At 38.4% G+C, this 25,088-nt stretch overlaps 1 pseudogene; it reads left to right on the forward strand.

Moving 5' to 3' along the window:
* The window catches only part of LOC113406124, a 213,250-nt pseudogene that overhangs the window by 177,938 nt on the left and 10,224 nt on the right, over positions 1-25,088 (forward strand).

A 25,088-nucleotide genomic window follows, 5' to 3' on the forward strand; every position in this document is an offset into this window, starting at 1 on the left:
GGGTTTCAATATCGATTTTATTGGCTAAATGAATTATACTCAGATAAGGGAAATCTGAAACCTCTTGACTTATTCAAATTTGCTAAATGGACCTATCCAAGACATCTCTACGGAGAAATTAACATTGGGTGGTAGACAGAACTGGAAAAATACAGCAACATTTCTTCTTTACAATTGAATGGAGCTTTAAATAGTGCTTTAAAATATAACACCACCTTTCCTCATATGGTTGTTTTCCAAAGGTGTCATTGCTGCTCCTTTAGAAAGGTTCCTGTATGTTTTAAGACACACGTTGTCACTTTCCTTTTCTATATATACTCAGTTTTATTGTCAATTGTTTCCTGTTCCTGTCAATTGTTTCCAAAATTTCTTTGCCTTTCTCCCTTTCTGTTATTTTCCTTTTCTTTAACTTTTTGATTAGCTGTCTATAAACAGAAGATTATAAAAATAAAGGTAGAAATGCTGTGACTGAGCAAGCAAATGCTACTCTGAATATTTTATTCTACTTTATTTTACAGGCCTAGCAAACTAGGTGATTCCCTAAAAAGCATTTGTCTAATCTATATTGAAAATATTAAGAGATTTCTTATTCTCTGTTATAGGTGTGTCAGAATTGATTAACAAATACCATTTGTGAAATCTGTAAAATCAAATTACCATAAAGCAAATAGAAGAAGGAAATTAGTTGGGCTCCATGCCTTGACATATACCACTAAATTATTTGGAATAACCATCTGTCTCATCATTCTCTTAGGCCATTATTCAAAAAAGGTGGTCTGTATGCTTATTTGCAAAATTTAAAAAAAAGGGGAAAAAAGCAGTAAACAAATGGAAGATCTTGTCTACCCAGTGCTAGGCGAGCTGACCAAAATGGCATGAATTACTCTTGAGTCACTCATCACTACAGATGTTCATAATACGTGAATTTCATTCAGTTTAAGGAGTAGGGAAATTGTATTTTGCAAAATGATTCCTGAAGAATGCTTTATTAGTCAAGCATGTACTATTTACTGCAGTGTTAGGTAGCATTTTATATTGCAAGACGTCTTTAAGTTTTAAATAAATTTTACCCATGGTGACAAGTTAATAGATCCCACACAAGGCTATTTGTGATGAATTGATTTATGCTGGGAGTAGACAGAAACGATAGTCTATTTATTCTGAGATGAAATTGGGAGTGGGAGGTGGAGGAGGCAGTGGAGGAAAGGATTAATTTTAAGGTGATCTTAATTAGAAAAATATTACAGCATCAGGGTCATGTTAAGGGAGAAAAGCATTGTTTTATTGTACAGCAGAAAGGAATGATGGATTTTAACTTGGATTTGGGGAATAAATCAGTTCTAAATTGCTGTAAAGAAGGAGTAAAACAAAAATTTGTATGTGAGCATCCTAGTACAATCAAGGTTGTTTATTTTCCTTTTTAAGGTACTTCACATACTTGTAACCAGGGGAATTCCCATTTTTTTCAAAATAAACTCCACTGAGAAATGGAATAGATATAAATAATATATAATTCTTCACTCTCACAGCACAGATTTATTTTACGCTAAATGCCCATACAATGAGAAAGAAATCGAATATTTAAAGTTGATATTGACCCATTTCAGTTATTTCTCAGCTTTCATACATTGAAATGTATCAGCGGTATTGTGATAGCCAAAGCATTTCTTTTCAATGGGCTAGAATGATAATCATGCACCCTATTCAAGTATAAAAGGATCAATAGGATGGCATGATGACTAGCAGAAGATTACAGATCCTGATTAAATTATTGCAAACCAAAAGCAGTGAATATAGCACTAGAAATTAATTTACAGAGAAATCGGTCTCAAAAATATTCTCAATAAACAACACTAATTTAAGTTTTGAAGAAATGATGTTACATGAAATTCAGAATACCTTTCAGAGGCCCTCAGTATTCTGTAGAGACTTGAATGATATTCAAATCTCAGCCCTCTTCTCTTTTGGCAACACTAAGGCCTGGTCTACACTGGGGCAAGGGGTGCGGGGGATCGATCTAAGTTATGCAACTTCAGCTATGTGAATAATGTAGCTGAAGACGACGTACTTAGATCGACTTACCGTGGTATCTTCACTGCAGTGAGTCGACTGCTGCCACTCCCCCGTCAACTCTGCCTGCGCCTCTCGACAAGCTGGAGTACAGGAGTCGACGGGAGAGTGCTTGGGGGTCGATTTATCGCATCTAGACTAGACACGATAAATCGATCCCCGCTGGATTGATCGCTGCCCACCAATCCGGCGGGTAGTGTAGACATACCCTGAGAGCAGGGAGTGAGGAGATCTCCACCAGAATAAGGTGTTCATACATACTGTGTATGCAGAATAGGAGAAGTGCATTTGAACCCTGTACAAATACTGTTGAAGGCCAGTATCAAATATCAGATTTGGTCCCTAATCCTGCAAACACTTATGCACCTGAGTAACTTTCTGCATAGCTGATTCTGGGATTATTTCAACCATAATGTTGAGATAAGATGGCTCCTTTCTTTTGTTACCTTTGCCTTCTTTTTATGTAGGAAAATAAGCATCACCTGCCATACTGGATCACCCCACTGGTCTGTCTAATCCAATATCATGTTTCCAATGGTGGTTTATTATCAGCTACTTCAGTGGAAAGTACAAGAACTCTTCAATTATGGATAATCTTTCCCCAGGGAAAATTTCCTCCTAACTTCCAATAATTAGAGTCTGGTTTATGCCCTGAAGCATGTGAGTTTATATAAATTCCAAAACATTTTTTAAAAATAGATACTGTTATCGCTCTGGATAATCTTGTTATCCATATAAACATTGTCTTGGATCCTGGTAAGCAGCAGTATGTTTCACAAGATAATTATGTGAAAAAGAATTTCCTTTTATCACTTTTGAATTTGCTGACTTTTGATTTCATTGAGTGTTGCCCTTGTTTTTAGTATTAGAAGAAAAGGTGACTAGAAGTTCAAAATATGCCTTTTCTTTATCTTTCATTATTTTAATATTTTAAGCACTGCCGCTCACAAAGGAGACTGTTGCAGCAATTCTACATAGATATGTTCCTATGGAGGTGGTATGTTTTTCAATGTTACTAGGAAATTAGGAGCTTTTTATGCAACATTAACATGTTTATATGGAAAATTAGGCTATATATATATATAAATTCCATAAAACTCCATATTTCTGAATAAACAGGCAAATTGCTTGATGCTTCTATTTCTCCTCTTTAGAAATATTTTAAAGGAGAATAATTTGGCTTAAAATCTGAACCTAGCAAATGTATATCCTATGTTGTAAAATGAGAGAGATTGATTTTAGGTGGAAATCCATTCTGGGTGTTGTGAATATTAACCAGAAGATTAAAAAAGTCAAACTGCATAATTTTTTTTCACACAGTGAACTTATACAAATGGCATCTCAGCACTGAGGTGTTTTTTAAACAAAAATTTTGCTTTCCATTGGAATATTTGTGCCTTAATGACTTAGGGGTTTTGTTATTTTCAGTGTACATGTCTTTCATGAGTACTATGATTATTCATAATGAGCAGTCAGTGCCTTTGAAAGTACTGAAGATTGTGTGAGTAAGATAAAAAAGACTTTTTTTTCATTTTCATAGTGACTGTGCAAATGAAAGACCTCATTAATCAACCAGATTCCATTTAAACATTAGCATTAGAAACCTCAGCATATAATCATTATATGTTTAACCCCTTAAGTGCTGCTCCTTTGAAAGTGGCTTCTTATAAGGTGTGAAGCAACATGGCGTACAAAATACACATGGAGACTTATGCAAGTGTGTACTCAGTATATAAAATAAAGAAGAATTCTTCCCTTGGAAGCGTGCTCACTGCTCCCACTGGTCCAGAAAGAGCTTGGCACACATAAAGGTAGAAATGGTCCCATGTTTGAAAGCACTCAGGTTAATGTGCTGTTAATTGAATCCATAATAAAGTAAACTTTAATACCGATATGGCTTAGATCACGTGTTATAAAGATAGTCCAGTAATGCCTACTGCATTTACCTACTGCTTTTTTTGTATATCATCCCATTTATGCATCATTGTAAGAAAAACTTGACATATTAAAAGAAATACAGCAATTTCCTCTAAAGATATTATGGTAGTGTCAGTTGAAGCTTCAGTGTTCAGGCTAAGATTAATTTTGCTATTATAACAGAGATTCAACCTCTGTTATGTATGAAAACAGCATTGTAACCACCCTATAGTGACACCAAAGGGAAAAACATAGAAAACCAATCTGTGTCTTTAAAATCAGTTTAATCTAATCTGGGAGCACAAACAGTAAACACTAAAATGTCTTAATTGTACTGACATGGTTTTTGAACAGTGTCATTCCAGGGAAGAACTAAGGTTGTTTGGATGCCTTAATTATGCACTTCCACTTGTTAATCTGTTGGAATTTCTTTTAAATTCAATCTTAATTCTGAATTTTCTGGATTTATAATGCTTGGCTTTAGGATAATTATAATTTCCCTTCAGTATATTTTACCCTAAATTACCCTAAGCCTTCACTTCATCTTAATATAGTTTTTGTCTGGGAATTAAATAAGGCCCTGATTCATCAGAGCATCTGAGCATGCATTTAAATCCATCCCTATTCCACAAAGCATTTGAACATACTCTGAAGTGTTTGGTAAACAAGGATGGACTTAAGTACATAGTTAATTGATTTGCTGAGTAGATATGGACTTAAGCATTGACTGAATTCGGGCCTAGATGAGTACATCTTTTTAGATATTTCCATATTAGGCCTTTTTCATTCAACTGAAAATGGTTACAACTTTTTAAAACCATCTTGCAGAGCATGTGCCGTTTATAATGTTTTTTAGTAGCTTCAGATATTTTTATGGCCCCCTCCACATAAAATTAGTTTATAGTGACTGTAGAAGCAAGACATTTTATTATGTTCTGCCTAGAAAGTATTATTTGTAGTATTCCCAAACAATCAATGATGATACCTACTGGTCGCCTAGCTCCACTCAGTAACTAAATAATGTGGCTGACATTTGTGCTCTAACCACTTTTAAGCACACAAAAATAAGTTTTTCATAGCAATACACCCACATTGCACATACTATATATATAGGCATTAAACTTGGTCTAAACAGAGCTAAGTGGTATATTTCATTGAACATACAGCTGGAGCCATTGTGCCCTCTTAGGAGAAGGGTGACTAAAAGAGTGGAGTTTCACATTTCACTTTAAAGGTTGCAAGATTTTGACTTATCCTGATCTCTGAGTCTAGTGAGTTCCACAGTCATCTGCCTGACCCAGAAAACCTCCAGCTTTAGTGCATTCATACCTGGATTCTGCCAGCTTCTACATCCCCATAAAATGCAACTGCTTAATAGTAAGAGATAATCCTTCAGGGAGCTAGGCCAATGCTCATTTAGGGCTTTAAAGGTAAGGACAAAGACTTGGAACTGCACCTGCTAAGGTGGCCAATGCAGACTTTTGAGTATTGGTGTAGGATGTGAGCCAGCTGAATTGCTCCACTTAACAGAAATGCTGTTTCTTTGAACCAGCTGAACTTTCCGGATGGTCTTCAAGGTACAAAATACTCCATCTTGGAGGTGATGAGAGCATGGATTACTGTGGCCAGTTTTACAGCTTTGTTTATTTTTAGTTTAGAAACAAAAGGTGTCAGGGTTACATCCAGGGAACAGGCTGGGTTCATAGGCTTCTCTTCAAAAAGTAGACCCTCTGTAAAACATTTCAGCTGGATTTTCTAATATAGTAATACAAGTCCATATACCAAGAAAGGCTGGAGAGTCCATGCCATCTTGTTTTCTGGAGATTCCTAAGAGACAGAAGGTATTTCACAGTTTCACATTTACACTTGAGAAATTAAAATCTCCGAAGTTCAATCAAAGCTATTATTTAACACACAAAGAAAAATTCACCATATCCATCAGTTTTTCATTTATATAATAGACCATCCATGGACCAGCCCTTCACTGATAGGTGAGTTGGGTAAAAATGTTCAATTTTGTGCTGTTACTTTACTTCTTCCTCTTTTGTTACAAGAATTTAGCCTCCCCCCATTGCAATAAAACAATAGTATCCATTTGGACAGGAAGCTTTCGCTTGATTTGTTGTTCCTGTTGCTGACACAACTAATACATTTAGAAAATTGCCTACTAAGAGTGATTCAAATATCACCTGTCTTCCTGGGCAAACGAGTATTTATGTACTTCTTTCTCTTTCACAACACACTCACTGACCTTTATGGGCCTGGTGGAAACTGCACACATGCCAACATTTGAGAAATTAAATCCAAGTTGTCTCTAAACAAACATAAAGGGAAAAGCAGGATCTGTGCATTGGGGCTGGCTGAACAGACATTCCTTATACAATAAGTGTGCAGATTAATACTAACACAGAAAAAGGTAAATATCCATAAAAGCTTATCTGTTTCTTATTAACAACTTATGAATGTGTTAAAGATACATATTTTTAAATGACATGTTGCAGTTGCTTTGTTTAACACAGCTATAAATGTGCTCAGTGTCATTCCCCCCACCCTATCCCACACACAAAAAAAAGGGCTAATAAAAGTATTGGTCTGGCATTTCTTGTCCACACTTTAAATGCAACCTGATGCTCTCTCAAATGAAAGAAACTGAAAGTTTGATGTAGGTTTCTGGTAAATACCAATTTGAGTCTTAAAACCATGACACCTAGTTGAATTCAGTAGATAGTTCCATGCATTCTGCCTGTGTGCATGCCCTCTGGGTTGCATCAAATTGTGCACAGGAATAAATTGCTATACAATACACTGTGGAAATATGGTGCAGAGGTTATACTGGTCCCCAGAGCCAGCCCTAGACCAAATGGTGCCCCAGGCGAGGAGTGTCTTTGGCGCCTCCTCCTCCATTTGTTAAACTTTTGAATACCTTATTTTTTATTGCATTTGTATCCCATTTTATGGCTTTGATGCATGATTTTCATGAATGATTTATCCCTGTCATATAAGATAAATTTGCATGATAGGATCTGTAAAGCTGTATTTATTCATGTCATACACAAGCAAATAAAAAATTGTTTCCTCTAAGGTTATAGAAACATTTTAATTTTAAGAAAAACTGAAATGTACTAACATCAAGAAATTGAACTATGTACCAACATTGGATGGATCAGTATTAAATAGTGTTACAGTAGGTAAGAAGCCTTAGAACGTTAACCCTAGTCCTTTAGTTCAAAAGGTTGCTTTTCTCGCCTTTGTCCTCACAAATTGAAGCACAGCATCCGAGAGATCCAGAGACTGACAATGGTATTTTCAAGCAATAAAACAGCAAGCAATGTCAGTCTCTCATTGGCCATCGTCTATCAAAGACATGTTTTAATGAGCCTGGGCTTCAAAAAGCTGCACTCACCACACGCAACTGTGAGCAGCAGCATGAGCAGAATCCTCAACGCTATCCACACATTAGGAAAAGTGTCCTTCAGCTCTGCATCATGAATGAATTGGAGAACTTGGAATGGAGAGTGCTTCCCATGTTGCAAAATGTGACGTATGTTGTCCAATTGAACAGAGAGGTCTTTATCACTGACATCCAAACATTCCCCATATGTCAGCATCCAGTGAAGGTCCATCCAATTGTTCAAGAGTGTTTTCCTGTCCACCAGAAGCTTACTAGGGTCATACAATGCCCCCCCTCAGGTCTTTTTGTGGTGCTTCTTTTGTCCAAACCTTTCTTCGATGGACACTCAAGCAGTGTCAACAAGCAAGCAAAAAACTCCAGCTGAATTTTTCTTCCAAGCTTCCCATCACCTCATCTCTGCCCTTGTAACCAAACTGTATCTTCTTCCAATGAATATGAGTTTCTTAAAGACAGGCTCAACTCCTACGTTTTCTGCCTTTTCTTTGGCAGCAGTGATGGCATATTCAAATCTGTTGTCTCTGTAGGCCACAACGAAATCCAGGCAGCTTCTCATCAAAGTAGTAGTGGTCATGATGTCCATCGACTGAGTTTGTAATGCCTTGCTTAGAATGTTTACTTGGAACAGGATATCATGCCAAACCACAATTGAGATCAGATATTTAAAGTCAGTGATCTAGTTTGCCAGGTTTTGCTCCTCATGTCAGAATCCGGCCTTAGCTTTACTCGACTGCACCAGTTCCATAAACTTCATAAACCTCAGTCACTTGGTGCCTTACTGGCCTTACACTGTCAGTGAGGCTCTCCCAGCCAGTGTCACTTAGTGGCTTCACAATCAGATTTGTAACATTGTCCGTGAGGATCTTCCACCTGATAGCTGACACTGAAAACAGGATGTATATCACTGCAGCAAGGGAGGTCTAGGTTGGACATTAGGAAAAAGTTCCTAACTGTCAGGGTGGTTAAACACTGGAATAAACTGCCTAGGGAGGTTGTGGAATCTCCATCTCTAGAGATATTTAAGAGTAGGTTAGATAAATGTCTATCAGGGATGGTCTAGACAGTATTTGGTCCTGCCATGCGGGCAGGGGACTGGACTCAATGACCTCTCGAGGTCCCTTCCAGTCCTAGAATCTATGAATCTATGAATCATTTGCAGTACTTCAAAGAGAGATATTGAATCTTAAGATGACGCTGCATCTGACACAACCAGGTTGAGGCAATGGCAGCCACAAGGCATGAAGAAAGCTCTTGGATTCAGCACAAGGATCCTTGCTTGGACACCATTGTTTCTTCCCTTCATCTTTGCACTGTTGTTGGAGCCTTGGCTGCGGCAGCCCTGAAGCTGCATTTTATTCTCATTCCAAATGCTCATAAACAGTTCCATTAGGCCTTTTCCAGTAGATTCATCCACAGTCCAGAAACAGATAAAGTGTTACTTTACTTGGATACAGCCATCCTCGTAGTCAACAAATCTTACTGTAAATGACATCTTTTCTCTGTGACTAATATCTGGAGTGTGGTCCATTAATATGGCATTGTACCTCATTTTGCTGTGCTGCATCAATATATTGTCAAGCACTTTCCTTGCCATAAGGTCAATCAACTTGTTTTGAATTGTTTAGCTGCAGTAATGGTATATAGCTTCTTTATGAACTACTCGACGTAGGTGCTCATGAATGACATCATCGTGTTTCCCCAAGGAGCTCTATCAAACTGAGGAAATTATCATTATGTTCAGTGAACAATTTATCCAATGAGCCCGGAAAGCTGGAAATTATTCTTTGCAAGGAAGAGGGTAACTAAGACCAGACACTCAAATACATTCCTCCAATGCTGGGTTTCTACATTAATAATGCAGTTTTCTGCATCTATGCATTTATTGAGTTTGAGCCTGGACTCAACCTCCATCCATTTGGAGTAGGCCGTAAAATAGCCATGTGACTTTTCAAATTGCTTCAGAGCATTGGCTAAGTTATGCCAGTAATTGTACCCAGAAAGCATAAGCAACAATTTTGCATTATTGTCAATATTTTGCAACAAAAACAGAACACTTTGTCAGTAGATTTTGAGTAAACTAGCCAAAACCGATTCTGTTTCTCACCTTTCTCGAGCACTCTTTCGCAATAAGACTGAAAATTTTTTCCTTCTGCTCATTTACTGAAAATGTCATATCCTTAATTTTGCCCAGCTGTCTAAAACTGTATGATCAGTATTGGCAGTTTAGGATCACCGCCATAAAGCAGGATCTGATGTATTGATTTGTGTGGTGCAAATTTTCTCACTGCTGTTTTTGTCATCATGAGAGGCTGATTGTTTCTCTCCTTTTCATGTGAGTCACATTCTCCTTTATCATCACTCTCCTTTAAACCACCAGGAAAACTGGATGATTCTCCATCACTTTCCTCACATTTCCATTCCTTATCTTCAGGTAAATCTGCTAATTCCTTAGTCATAGGACTTCATCATTTACGCTTCGCGCCTCAATTTCTTCTGCACTGGTACGATCGCTACTGCCTAAAGCCCAGTCTATGTTGTTCTATTTCAGATATTTTCCCATCAAATTTGCCTCTTGCTGCAGACTAGATTGCAATTGAGCTTTCTGCTTCCTATACTGAGCTCCTGAAGGTTTCTTCAGGGTCATCTTTTATTTTCTAGGGGGAAAACAGACAGTGTTAGGGAGAGCAAAAGTCTATGTTCCGCATTCTTAGAAAGTAATCAACCATTATGTGTTAAGCATGGCAAAAGAAGTACAGTATTTCTTTTATATTGTTGCATAGATAGGGGTTCGATACATATCTCTGGTGTCTCATTAAATATGTCCTTTATTAGTTGCTACTTACACTTTTCAAGTCTTAAAACACAAGTGCACTTTCACAATTACACAATAAAACAAGGTTCACAATAGCACAGCTGGGCTCTCACTTCACTTCAGTTCATTCTTATATCTCACTCACTGATTTGTGATGCTCCAGCCGTTATACACCAGCGAGGACACGACTGACAACATTTTAGGAGGTTTAAGGAAAATGTAGTTCTCAGAAAGTCTGGAAGACTCCACGAGATTCTACAAAGATCCAGAACATTCTAGAAGGTTAATGAAAAATAAATCCACATACAGACTACTTGAAACATTTTACTTCAAACATTCTATTTTCCTTTTTGCTGCTAACAATGAAAAACAGCACCCTGAGCCTGTTCTCCCCCAAAACCTGGCACCCCAGGTGGTGGCCTGGGTCACCAATCCCTAAATCTGTCCCTGCTGGTCCCAAAGAGCAAAACAGGTCATATGTTTATGAGAGAGCGTTCCTGATGAACTTTGAATAATAGTCTAAATTGTGTTGGACAACCAGCAGATGTTGCTAAAGAATTATATGATTTTCATCATAGGCACCAACTTTCCAAAGTGCTGGGGGGGCTCGACTTGGGCTCTTCCCCAGGCCCCACCCCCATTCCACCCCTTCTGGTGTAGGTATAACTAGTGTATGAAGGGGTTAAAAAGAATCCAGTTTACTATTGACTACTGTAAGGTATAGTGATGCCAAACAAAAAGGAAATGCTCATTATAACTGGGTCGCAGTTTCTTTCAGCTACGTGAGATTATGTGCAATGTGTGGTGCATAGAACAGTATAGGACTGTATTACTTGTTTCTCTAGACCCAAGAAAACTGAAGATTTAACTCAAATGAGCACACATCCTTACTACAACCATGTGGAATACACTGCATCTGTTCATTATGGGCTCAGGACTGAAAAAACAAAAAAACGGGGAGAGACTGGTTTACTTTTCAGTATATGAGCAGTTACTGGTTCTTCCATACCATAATTGCTACTGGACTATTAGGTCATATTCCATTACAGCTAGTTACTATTTTGATAAACAGTGGCTTGATGCATAACATTCAAGAGAACCAATGTCCCACCACAGAATTAAGTAAAAAGAAGCAATAGTGTAAAGGAACATTTATAATGAAAAACTAAATATCAAGTTATAGATAATCTTGAGTTTGAGATGCAAGTCGGATACAGTTGTTTTTCTTATACAGTTCTGGACACTTTTGGTACAAATCTGACACAGGTCATAGCCCAGGGGCTCCTTGGCATGAGGCTGATAATCGTGTAACATATGACTGTGGGACTGAGAGATAGGAATATCTTTCTGAATGTGGGTAATAGACAGAAATGCTTTTCTACAGTGACCAAATATTATTTTTCATCAGACCTCTAAAAAGTTTCAACCTACCCTAATTTTTCCAATGAATCTAATAGAACTGGATTAAACTGCAGGGGAGATGAGAACATAAATTTGATTCCTTTCATTCCATGTAATATTAGGATTGGTATTCTTTCTAGCTGTAATAACCTCTAGACTTCAACAAAATTGAAAACCTTTAAATAGCCTTTCACAACCTTTCGGCGTAGTAATGAAGTTTTAAGTGCTCACTGGGGATTTTCAGTTCAGAAAAATCTAAGGAGCAGTAGATATTAAAATCTAATGTTTACTTCAACTCTTTTACAGCCTAATGGGTTTTTCTGACAGTGTAATTTTTAAAAGGTTGGGTTTCATTTATTAATATAGTATACTCACCCTCGAAATCTTTCTTCTTTAAAGACTCTAATGGGAGCCTTACAGTTAAACCTTGGCACAGCACCTCAAGGGCCAGCAGGAACGGGGAAAACTGAAACTTGCAAAGACCTCGCTGGAGCTGCAGCAAAGCAGGTAAAAAAAAAAAAATAAAACCTCATGATTTAAACACCACATGGGGCAAAAAACAAATTAAGGATGTGGATTCCCTGTGTGCACATAATTACAAGTATGTGAGTCATTGGAGTCAGCACAGTTGCTCATCTACCCAAAGACCGACCTAGGAGAACTGGCTGCACTCAAAGCTGGGAGTAGCTAAGCAGATTATTTTAAAAAGCAGTTGCTAAAGTGGTTAATGGTCAAGAGAGAAAATTGCAGGGTGAATTTGCACTGATTAGAGAAACACAGTCTGTACGTACATGCATAACTCTGAAGCACAGTATGGCATTGGAAAGATTCCCACTTTGTGTATTGGGTAAAATAAGCCTGTATTTGAAAAGAAAAGATGTGAATTTCATCTAAATTGTAATAAGATCAATCCTAAGTATTTTTTCTCTCTGTGTGTGTCTGTATGTTATATGTAAAAGACTTACTGATATTTTTGTAGGATAGGTAGACTTGTGTGACCAGTGGTTTGGTAGGATAAGCGCACTGGTATGACAAGTGCTGATTTGCTTCCATTAACTATAATATAGTAAAATTGCACATAGGGATATTCTGTTGATTTTTTTAATATAATTCTCTTAAATCATAAAAGGAAAGTGCCACATGGGAGAGAAATTATTATATTTGGAAGATAAAGAGTCTAGTGGCCCTAAAGGGAAGAATATTTCAGTGTTTTCTCATATTAATTTAAATCAAGAAATGTGGCAGGGGGACTTTCCTCCTCTAGATGCATGTATGAAACTCCTAACCAGATTGGTGTATGCAAATAAAGGGGAATAGACCCCAAAATGTGTACTCTCCCTGTGAAAGATTCTTGTCATCATCAGGCAATAACAGCAAACCCCAATGTTGAAGTAATGTGTGAGTGGTTTATTAATTTCTAGCTAAGAAGGGCTTCAGTTCAGCAAAGCACAGAAGCACATGCTAAACTTTAAGCAAAGCACTTTAAGTGCATGCTTCACTGGTTTCCTGAATCAGGGCCAATGGCAGGGATAGGAGAACCCGAAGCTAATTATTTATGTCTTTGACACTGAGTACATTTCCCAGACCTGAAGAAAAGCTCTGTGTAAGCTTGAAAGCTTGTCTCACCAACAGAGGTTGGTCCAATAAAAGATGTTACCTCACCCACCTGGTGTCTCTAATGTCCTGCGACCAACATGGTTACAACAAAACAGCGTATATCTGTGACATAGACATTTGTCCACAGTTCTGGGCAATGCTGGTTATTTGAGGAAAGAGGGCACTTTCTGGCATGTTCTATGATGCTCCAGCTCAGAGCTTCTCAAACTGTGTTCCACAGCAGAGTGCAGTGTTCCTTTGTGAAATCCACAGCGCTGTGGCCAGAAGGTGATAGCTGGAAGCACTGGTATGAAGAGCAATAATCTCGATGCTCAGCAGCTCCCTCCCCTGACATCTTTCAACTGTTCAGCATTCCTTGCTCAATAGCTGTGCTGATACATCAAAAGGCCTGAATCGGCTAGCAGTGTGGAGTGGAGCATCTCCTCTGTCCCTCAGAGCTGGCAGGTTCTGGAAGGATCTAAGTAGGGAGAGAAAAGCTGAGAGGTTAAGAGATGCTCACAATATGGGGGAGTACAGTCAAAGCATGAGAGAGAGAGAGGAGGTAGAGAACTGAAAGGTGTTTGAAGGAGACTTAGCTGGTTCAGAAATGCTGCCATATCAACAGCTGCAGCAAGCCTGGGTTCATGGGAGGCCCATATAGATTAATGTGATATTTACTGTTCATGCTCCAGGAAAAAATATGAAGTCTGAACTACTTTGTACTGTTTCAGAGATCTCTAGAGGTCATTTGAATCCTGGGGGGAATCAGGAATCTCCCCATTTGTCTTGGTTAAGGCTGGCCACAACTGCTGTTTAACAGGAAACCTCTATTCATTATTCCCCTGTTTCCACAATACATGCACCATTTCTGGCTATGTCACTTATCTTTTCCTCACTTTAGACCCATCTGGGCCTCAGCCTCCCACAGCTTGTATGGGACGGGTGGAGGGAGAAAGTCTGACGCTTGGTCCTTGCAGACATGAGTCTCCATCAGATGACTTTAGAGAGGGTCATGGATTTGTTTGACCCAGCCTTGGAGACAGAGAGCAAGGGGGAAAGTGAAAGCTGACAGGGAGGGAAAGAGGGGTATGGGGAAAAAACGGTAATTGAAAAGAAGAAGAAAGTATGGAAAAAACGAAATACCCCTTGCCTCATTCCTGCAAGACCATAGAAGGGACAGGAATAAGTGGGCATGTGAAGATTGAAAGAGTGATGATAGCAGTGTATTAAGTCAGAGCTATTGTGGCATGTTAAGCCTAGTGGTCCAAATCCCTCCCTAGTGTAGCTCCCCTGAATTCACAGATATTTAAAAGTGGGCCTGACAGACTAGAGACTTCTATTAGACATATGCATGGGGGCAAAACCAGTTACATTTGTGATAGATTTGTGATGACCCATTGGCCCTCCCTAGGGCTAAAATGTGACATTAAGCCACAGCACTCCGTTGAGAATGAGGTATCTTTGCACCTCACCAGCAGTAGGTCGGAGAGGGTATATTGCCTCAAGCCACCATCAGTAAAGTGCTTCTTTGTTGTGACCTGCTGGGAGCTAAGCACAAACTTCAGAAGGACCAAAGCTAAGTGAATGGGTAGCATGATGGCAAATAAAATCATTGTTGACAAATGCATGGTAATGGACATTCAAAGGCATAATTTGAATTACTTGAGCGCATTGCTGAGTTCTATAGTAACTGTAACCACTCAGGAAAAAAAGACATCAGTGTCACTGCAGACAACTCAGTGAAAGCCTCTGCTCAATATGCAAATATGCAGTGGCAGACAAAAAAAAGCAAACAAAATGTTAGGCTGTATAAAGAATGGGGTGGAAAATACAAGTGAAAATGATACAGTGCCACTCTTTAAATGGATGGTAAACCTTCATTGGGAATACTGTGTTCAGTTCTTTTCACCCTATCTAAGAAGTGATCTAACAGAAATAGAGGTTGTGCAGAGGCAGACAACAAAAATGAACAGTGACAGAGAAAAGTTTCTATATGAGGAGTGATTGAAAAAAATCCTGGATCTGTTCAATTTATAGCAAAGACAGTATGGAAGAGGTAAACTGGGTACTTCTGTATATCCTTTCTCTTAATGCCAGAGCAAAAGGACACTCAGTGAAACTGAAAGGCAACAAATTTAAAACTGATACAAGGAAATAGTTGTTTACGTAATACACAATTAAGCAGTGGAACTCACTGCCAGAAGCTATCAGTAAGGCCAAGGACTTACTAAGATAGAAAATATGACTAGAAATTTATATGGATAATGAGAACATCCAATCATATTAGACAGGATAACTTTTATTGTTAGTAGTACAGGTAATGATATAAAGCCTAATGTTGCAGGGCAGACTTCAATCACTAACTGGCAAGGTTAGATAGAAAGTTCTCTTGGGCGCATGTTTGTCCCAGTATAGTCTCTCTTGTATCTTTCTTTAGTACTGAGCACTGTTGGACTAGGTGCACCGCTGGTCTGATCCTGTATGGCAATTCCTATGTTCCTGAATATTTAGACACAAGTGAGTGGAAGGACTCACAGAAAGAGTTTAGGCTCTGTGTGGCTGAGGCTTCCTATGGATCGTAGGGGAGGCCCATTTCTGTGCTCTTTGCCAACATACAGATAGCAGACTGCTGATTCCACAGCAACCTCAAGAGGGGAGCACAGCTGATAAGATAATCCATCTACTGTAATGAACAGTGTTTTCATCCTATATTTAGATACATTAATATGTGTTAACAAGCACAATGTGCTTAAATGTGTTAACAAGCACAAAACACACATGTACTATGCATAAAAGAGAAAGGGATTGGGTCAGGGATGAAGCCACTGGCATGTAAGACTTAGGGGGTAAAGATCTTATCTCCACTTATATTAGATATACACCAACTTTTGGTTTTTCATTATGCCAATGGAAAGAGGTGGCTTACTAGTAGGAGGGCTTAAAAGCAGACTTCTGCATCCCATACTAGGGTCCAGAGCTCAGTCAATGGCATACAACCTAAAATCAGTCATCACCTATTGGAGTAGGTGGTTGGCCCTTTTGAGTCACTACCAATACCTAACTTGAGGGCGTAACCTGTGTATAAAATGCTGAAAAGAGTAATGAGGAAAGTGTGCTGCTTTACTCTAGACTGAAATAAATTCATAGCTTGCGAAAGATATTGAGAGAATAATGATATGGATTCCTTGCTCACTCCCATTAGATGTGCATCCTTTAATCTGGCCAAAGCCGTGGAACAAACATTGACCAAATGCAACATAAAATCCACATCTTGCTTCTTATCTGGTAGAGTTTCACTTATTGGGATTTTTGTTTTGACCGTCATTTATATTTTAACAAAACTACATCTGTGGGGACGGTGCTCTGTCCTGCTTGGCCTTTAAAACTTTCTATTGATTCTATCAGCACACAGTTACTAGGGAAGCAGGAATGGAATCAGTCACCCTTTATAAACAGATAACCAGGGAGTCAATGTCCTTTGGTCATTTTTCATAGGCCCCTTCACCTGAACTCACTTTCCTGGACATCGTACCTGGCCTGTCCAGATTACCTACAGAGACAATGGCAGAACTTCAAGGCCTTGTACAGTTTACAGTTTACATTGGGGGGAGTGGGGAACAGACACTGTTGTTTCAGCTACAGGCACTGTTGATGCATCTAAATCTCACCTCCAGAGCATTTTCTTCTAACTAGACCTTTTGTTATTGACTGTCTTCAGTCACCACTGGGGGCTGAAAGTCACTGCACTTCATTCAGATAGCAAGTAAAAGATGGATGACCTTGTGAAGTGAGACTCATTCCTGAGAAATGTAGTGCTGTTTTCTTTGTGGTAGTTCTAACTGGCACTTACGGTTGATATCCAGGTGCAGATTAGTCTGAGATGGATTTTCAGATACAGCACTGTATAGAGGATTGGTACCAAGCCACTGACTTGAGAAAGTCCAGGGATAACTCTGAATATTACTTTACTGGGGTTTTCCCCATTTTTGTGGCATTGGCTAGGAGATGAGAAAGATGGAAGGACCATCAGGTCCTCTTCTGGTATGATAATCACTCTGTATGACCGCCAGCCAATCTGGAAAAGCCCCAGTGCAGGGAGAATGTCTTCTGAGGACATTTAGTACACAATATTTATTTAACTGCTGGATATGTCCCTGGAATTAACCACAGCTCGTTTCCAAGATGGTAAGTTTTGAGCCTTGGTGCCAAAAGTCAACCAGGAGCCTTGGCAATGTTCCCTTTCATAGAGAGCCACATCACCTAGGTGGGTGGAGAGATTAATTGCTTCAGGAACCTTGAGGAGCTACCGGGCTCCTCAAGATTTTAGGGCTTGATATCTTTCAGCATACCAAGTAGGTTACCTACCTCTGTCTCAAAAACCTTAGGTTCTCAAAATGTTCCGAAATATTAATTAATTTAGCCTCAAAACAATAACTCCATGAGGAAGGGATTTGCAAATGAACAAATGGAGGCACAGAAAGGCTGAATGTCTTGCCACGGGAAACTGAGGAAATTTGTAGCAGAGCCTTGAGTAGAGTCTCAAGCATGCTTCCTTCCTCCCTACCCTGCTCCATTGCTTTGGAGCACTATGTTGGTGTTTTTTTGTTTGTTTTTTATTTCATGTTTCTTATAAGTTACTGTGATTTTTTTTTTAATGGTGAGTGATAATGAATGGTGTGTTCCTACTCTACCTGTAGGTGCCATCTAGATAGGATGTGTATGGCATGTAAGTGCTGCTGCTCATTTTTTATTTTGCTATTCTTGAATTTTTTTAAAAAAAATATGTAAATACATTTAAAATTCTATGAACATTCTAATTGATTAAGTGTTGATCAGCTTCTATGCTATAGGATTGAATACATAAGAAAATTGCTGGGGTTTTTTGTAACTGGATTGTGGCAGCAAGTGTAGCCAAATTCTGTAAATTTTTAAAGAATAAAAAAGATCTCTTTAAGCTCTTTTCTTTTGCCAGTGCATTGTGTTGAACAGTTTTGATGGACTAGACTACAAAGCTATGGGAAAATTCTTCAAAGGTCTGGCACAATCTGGAGCCTGGGTGTGCTTTGATGAATTTAATCGTATAGAGCTGGAGATAATTGTAGTACCAGTTTCTTAGTAAAGTTGGTATTCAATGAAAGTGACAAGCCTGACATCTTCATTAACAGCACTGACATTAAACAACATTGACTGAAGCTTACAGAGAAAGGAAAAAAATACAATTTTAGTACATTTTAATCAAACTCAACTGGTAGTCTATGTCAAATCTGTCCCTGTGATTTTTTTTATAGTGTTTCAGCGTTCTCTACTGTAAATGTTGCAGGAGGAATACTGCTGTTGCAACCCTCTGAGCACAGTTGACAGAGTGAGGTTTGTGAGAAGACATTGTATTTGTTCATGATAGATTAACTGTGAGATCTCTCTCTCTCTGGTATGCAACCTGCCACTCACAGAGTTTGAAAGACAGGAGTTAACTTTCATCTACAGAAAGCTCACAGCCAGGGAGAGAGACTGCCTTAATGCCACGTTTATTACCTAGCAAAAATTGCAGACAGCTTCTCCAGCAAATGAGAACTCTCTGTTGTTTTTTTTCCTAAGGTAATTTATTACACTTCCTGATTACACGGAGCATAATTAAATGTCCATATAGGGAAATATAGCATGACCTATCTTGTTATGTAGACAGAGGTGGTCTGGTTGATCCTTTAGAGTCTCATGCATTTTCTGCAGTTTATTTTTATCACAAAACACCAGCAGACCTTGGTAGAAAGTTTTGATGGTGAATTAGATAACTGCTCATTTAAACTTCAGCTCGTGAAGTAGCACAGAAACAGGCTTTAAAAATACAAAGTGTTTGCAGTATTTTTCATTATCTTATATTAGACCACTATATAGAGTAACACAGCCATTTTCTGAGAAATGTTATTGCTTTCATGTTTTCAATTATTTAGCAGTTTATCATTTGATTCATATGGAATTTTCCAATGCATTGAGTGATTTATTAGCTTAAGTGTGTGATAACTTTGTGTTTTATTGCATTTAAAAGTGCATTAAAACATCATTTTAAAGTTTAAAAACTAATTTGTCAGCATTGCCAAAGCAGATCAGTGTAGAGAGATTGGCTTCTGCACTTCCCTCAGGTGCTTTCTAATAGTTCAGCAAATTTAGACTACTGTATTCAATGTGCAATATCTGAGCAGGTGCAAGATCTTTGTATCTCAAGGTTCTGAGATCTGTCTGGATTCATGCAGTGTGTTTATTGCCATAAATCATGACTATGTGGGCAGGAATGAGCTGCCAGACAATCTGAAGGTAACAAATACTATAGCACCTTTCCTAAAGTAGACAAAATGATGAAATTATTTCTGCTTTATCACAGTTTTCTCCTCCATTTGGAAATAGAAATGCTTTCCCACTCATTTGCAATGGTGTAAAGAACAACAAGGCCTGCTTTGGCTCCTTTAAACAAAAAGGGAATGTGCTGTATGGTTTTTCATGTTACAATACGGCATATGCTAAGGAAATGCCTGAGTGAAATCTCTTTTGCCTTTGTTCATTTTTTCCCCCTTGCCCTCTGAAGGGAGTTCCCACAAGACCAGTACTAAGCTTCTCTTCATTAGAACCCAGTTTTCAATTTAAATTTTAATTAGAATAGATGACTAGAATACTTACAAGTCTCTGTAATTTGTACATGCAGCTAATCAATGTCTGGAAGGGATACCCCATGTTTTGATAAAAAGATTAGGTTCCTATTCAGTAAGAGATTTATGGCTGGCTGTTAAAATTATTTTAGGTCTTCCCATACCTTTCAATTTGTGAATGAGACTCATTTTGAAAAGGATGATTTTCCCCCCAATTATTTTAATGTAAGAATGCCTAGAAAGGAGGATTCTTACGTTAATATATACTGCACTAATTGTGCTTTCTAGCACTTATCAATACTGGTATGTTATACAACACTCAGGATTTGAGAGACCTTGAGATGTATACTGCCATTCCAACATTTTATTTTATTTTGTGGGGGCCATCTAGAGCTGTAGGCCCCACCCAAAATTCAAGAACAAACCATTAGAAAATCTAAAAGGGTCTCTATTCTGTATTTCAGTTCCTCAGACTTCCAAAGGACTAATAACCAATTAAAAGTCTCACCCACAAACACAAAAGAACTGCATCTAACCATAAGACCCCAACTAGATAATCTCTTAACCTCCAGCAACCCCAATCATTTTTAATGCCCAGGAGAAAAGATGGGTTTTGCACTGTACCTACAATATTAAAAAACCTGGGCTGTGGTGAACAAAAGAGAAAGCTCATTCCAGAGTCAAGAATCCCCCATGGAAGACATTCTGCGGCATCTCCTTCTTGTTTGTATCAAGGGAGCTCCAGCTTGAATACCTCTGCTGAGCTCAACTATGAAAAGGCGGCCTGAGGAGAGACACAATCCCTGAGGTAACTGTATCCCAAACCATGTAGAGCCTAATGCAGTAGATTAAAACCACCACCTCGAAATCCCTCGGAAACCTAGCTGAAGCCAGTGGGCATTCAAGTTTCTGAGTAGTCCTGATGTTCAGTCCCATGTAGTGTTCATTGCATCAACATAGTCATGAGGTGATAAAGGCATGGATGATGATAGGTAGGTCTGCATCAGAGGGAAAAGATCACAATGTTTTGGCCAGACACCAATAAAAAAGAACGTGTTTGGTTACAGCAGCCTGGGATCTAATTAAACTCCAAGACTGCAGACCTGAATCACAAATGATGGATATGCTTCTACCAGAAGTGCAGATATCACCCTTGCAAACTCTTCCAGTTTCTTCCCACAACTCACCCTCATCACTTCAGATTTCTATAGATTATGCCTCAGCCAATTGGCCCTCGGCCACCCTTGAACTTCAGAAAGACACTTATTCCACTGCAACAGCCATGTCTAATGGAAAAATAGAGCTTGTAAATATCCTTGGGTGAAATCCTGGTCCCATTGGGAATTTTGCCATTGATTTCAATGGGGACCAAGATTTCACTTCATTTTAAAATTATTAGTTAAAACCCATAACAGTAGATTCATAACATCACTTTCATATTTAAAGCATCTTTTGTTATTTGTACTATAATTTTTTTAAAATTTAGGGATTTTTCTGCATATTTTGCACATTTTTAAAGTCAGACATCAGCCAACTCAAGGTTTTTTTAGTAACTCTAATAGTAGAAAATAATAAATAAAAGATTTCTTTTGAAAAATAGACTCCTTTAGAAAGCCCAATCCTGCAGTCCTTATTCAGGCAAAAATCCCATTTAAGTCATGCACTGAGGTTTTACTGGAGCAGAAGAAGGACCACTGAATAAACATTTACAAGATTTTCGAGCTGGAGAGGAATCTATCTACTAAACCTAACCAATGCACCTGGTCAGCTGTTGTATTATAGGAAGCCATACAACCAAAGTAACTTCAAAATTGCTGTCACTAATAGAAAGACGTGCTTTTTCTGCATGCTCAAAGAAAGTGCATTCTGATACAGCTTGCAATCATAAGAAGAAAAGTGACCCTCAAAACAAGAAAATGATATAGGACATCATCATGCTGGTGGATAACAAAAGAACTAAACTCTGCTTTTCTACACGTGCATGCACAGTCAGTAATAAAAACTGCTATATGATTTCTATCATAAATATTCTAATAGAGAAAACAAGCTGTTTCCGTTCTGACCCTTGGAATATTTTAATGAGTCTTTTTGATGTGCCTAAGCAGCTAATTTCATCAAATTTGTTCCTCTTTCTTTAATCATAGCATCTTCCAGCTATTGTAGAGGTCCATGAATAGGTAATACCAGTGCAATACTCTGTGGTGACGGTAGCTCTAAGGGTGCTATGTAAAATCAGTAAGGCAGTAAGATAAATATAATGTAATTTCTATAGTATTTTTTGCAATCAAAAGGCTGTTGTCTTTTAGCATTAGTATATTAAGGGGCATTTATCATAATATTTTACAGTAATGGGGAAAATTGTGAAACATCATCAGGCAATAAATATTGCCTTACAGAGCTGGGCACAATCCTACCAAGTACAGTGTGATGGGGAATAGATCTTCTTTCTTGATGACTCTCTCTCTTTAGAAATACCACAGGGTTCAACCTGTCATCCATGTTGTTTAATATATTGTATATATGTGAAGCCAGTAAGGGGGATTGTGAGAAGAAGTTATGGGATACAATATCACCAATATGTTTGCCGATACTCAGTTCTGTCTTCATTTCAATGGACCTAAGCTTACCTCTAGCAATGCTGGGAATCTTTGGTTGAAATTCGATGGGTTTAAAGGTGCATCTCATTACAGCTTTCTTCCATACACAGGCAGCAACCTAGCTTCTGCCTAACAATATCCATATCCTCCCCAATATATCCCCGTCTTGTCCTATCCTATCTCCAAGAGAGTCCCCTTGAATAGCACTGTCCATATCCCAACTCACAAAAGTCATAACCCCACTATGGTCCTTTCTCTTCTTTCCCATAATCTTGGGCAAGCAAAGAGAGAGATGGATGAGAAGGGCTAGGTGGAAGAGGAAAGTGAGATAGACTCAGAGAGAGAGAAAGAAATGAAGAAGAGAAAAATAGGAATGAGAGAAAGCAGACACTGAAAGGTATTGAAAATTGGTATTATAGCCAGTGCCTAAGGCACCAGTTCCTGGGATCATGTGATTCAATCAGAATCTAAACCTACTTTTTTTTTTTTTTAAAAAAATGGAAAGTTTCTAAACTTTGTGAGTGCGAAGAAAAGCTTGGAAATGTTACCCATGTGTAATTGATGCAGTGAAGTCTACCTGTCTCTTCAGGCAGCTTGGAACAAGAGCTATAGGAGATGTAAACTGACCCATGCATCTCAATAAGGTGTTAACCCCAAGACATGCTACTTATTCAAGAGCTTGTCAACACCACCCCAATAGATGACTATGTGTAGCAGAAGGGGAAGAGTGCAGCAGGCCCAGTGTACCTATCCAAGCAGATACACCCAGCAATTGGGGTATCACTTTCCTCTCCCCTCTGCTTCATAGATTCATAGCTTTTTAAGGCCAGAGGGAACCACTAGATCCTGTAAAACAGAAGCCATTAAATTTCACCTGGTATTGAGCCCAATAACTTGTATTTGGCTACTGCATATCTTCTGGAAAAAGAACCAGTCTTGATTTGAAGACATCAAGAGATGGAAAATCTACCTTTTTCCTTGGTATCTGTTTTAAAGCTTAATCACTTTCACTATTAAAAATCTATGCCTGATTTCTAAATTGAATTTCTCAGGTTCAGCTTCCAGACATTGGTTCTTGTTATGCCTTTCTCTGCTAGATTAAAGAGCCCTTAGTACCTGGTATTTTCTGCCAGTGAAGATATTATACACAGCAACAAAATCACCTGTCAATCTTCTTTTTTGATAAGCTAAACAGTTTGAGCTCCTTGAGGCTCTCACTATAAAGCATTTTCCCCCCAATCTTTTCGTCTGTGAGATTTCCTTGTGTTGGGTGCAACCTTTTGTGTCAGAAAATTATCATCTGTAATTTTTAGAAACTCTAACAATGTTTTACCACTGGCTGCATGAGACTGCCAGCATATGACTCCCAAACTGAAGCCCTCCATAATAACACAGTTTTTCTTACCACCTGTTAGACATGTATTTAAGGGGTAACTCATCCTGTTCTCTGGTTTGATTTGGTGGTCTGTAACACCAGTACTCCTTCCTGGGCCTTGTTGGGTTAGCACATTGATCTACGTGCAGTCAGGACCCTTTGGTTCTGAGTTATCAATACCTTCAAATCAGGTAACAGTGTCTTTAAAGTAGAGTGCCACTACCCTCCGCTTGACTGACTCTGTCCTTCCTTAATGGGTTGTAACTTTCTCTATATGGCACTCTCCAAGTGTGGGAGAGGGCCACAGTAAGGAAACAGAGTCATTGTGACACAGCAAATTATCCACGTTATGATGTGCTTACAGCTCCAGATCATCTTAAACTGTTCCTGCAAATGTGTTCGCAAATCCTTTTCACAGTGCCTTCATTCCCACCATATAAACATTCCATATGATTGTATTGCAGCCAACACTGGGGAATTCTTTATTTGGCCTTGTCTTAACAGACAGGGAGGAAATGATCACAGAACCAAAAATTTGTGGTAGCTTAGGTACAGGTGATCATAACTTGATCAAACTCTTACTGTGCAAACAGAATAGAGTCCAGAGCAATAATATATATATTTGATGGTTTGAAGCTTAACACAATTATGAATCAAATCAGCTGGAAGGAAGAATGTAATTAGCAAAATATAAATGTAATTGGGAATTGTTTAAGAACACTTGATTAGATGCTCAAAAATCTACAATTGAGAAAGAAGGCAATATTGGTTAAAAATTGACCTGGTTTAGAAAGTGAAGGCTGCTATAAATTTTTATATATATAGCAAATGGAAGAAAGGGGAATATAAATCAGAAGCTAGGACCCGTAGAAAATTGATAAGGGAATTAAAGGGACACAAGGGAAATCTATGACCAGCAGAGCTAAGGACAATAAGAAGTTTTTAAAGTATATTAGCAACAAAACAAATCCTGACAGTGGTTTTGGTCCATTACTAGGTAGAAATGTTAGAATTATTCAGTAATAATCAGAAAGGGCAGAAGTGTTCAATAAATATTTGTTCTGTATTTGGGGAAAAACAGATGATCTTGTCATATCATATGATGGTAGTAACACTCATTCCATTCTACTAGTATCTAAGGAGGTTGTTAAGCAGCAGCTCTAAAGTTAGACATTTTTAAATCATCAGGTTCAGATAATTTTAGACATCCAAGAGTTTTTAAAAGAGCTGGCTGAGGCACTCATGGAATCACTAATGTTGATTTTCAATAAGT

This window comes from Terrapene carolina, unplaced genomic scaffold (genome assembly GCF_002925995.2).
Source record: "Terrapene carolina triunguis isolate 2854851 unplaced genomic scaffold, T_m_triunguis-2.0 Scaffold68, whole genome shotgun sequence".
Classification (NCBI taxonomy): Eukaryota; Metazoa; Chordata; order Testudines; family Emydidae; genus Terrapene; species Terrapene triunguis.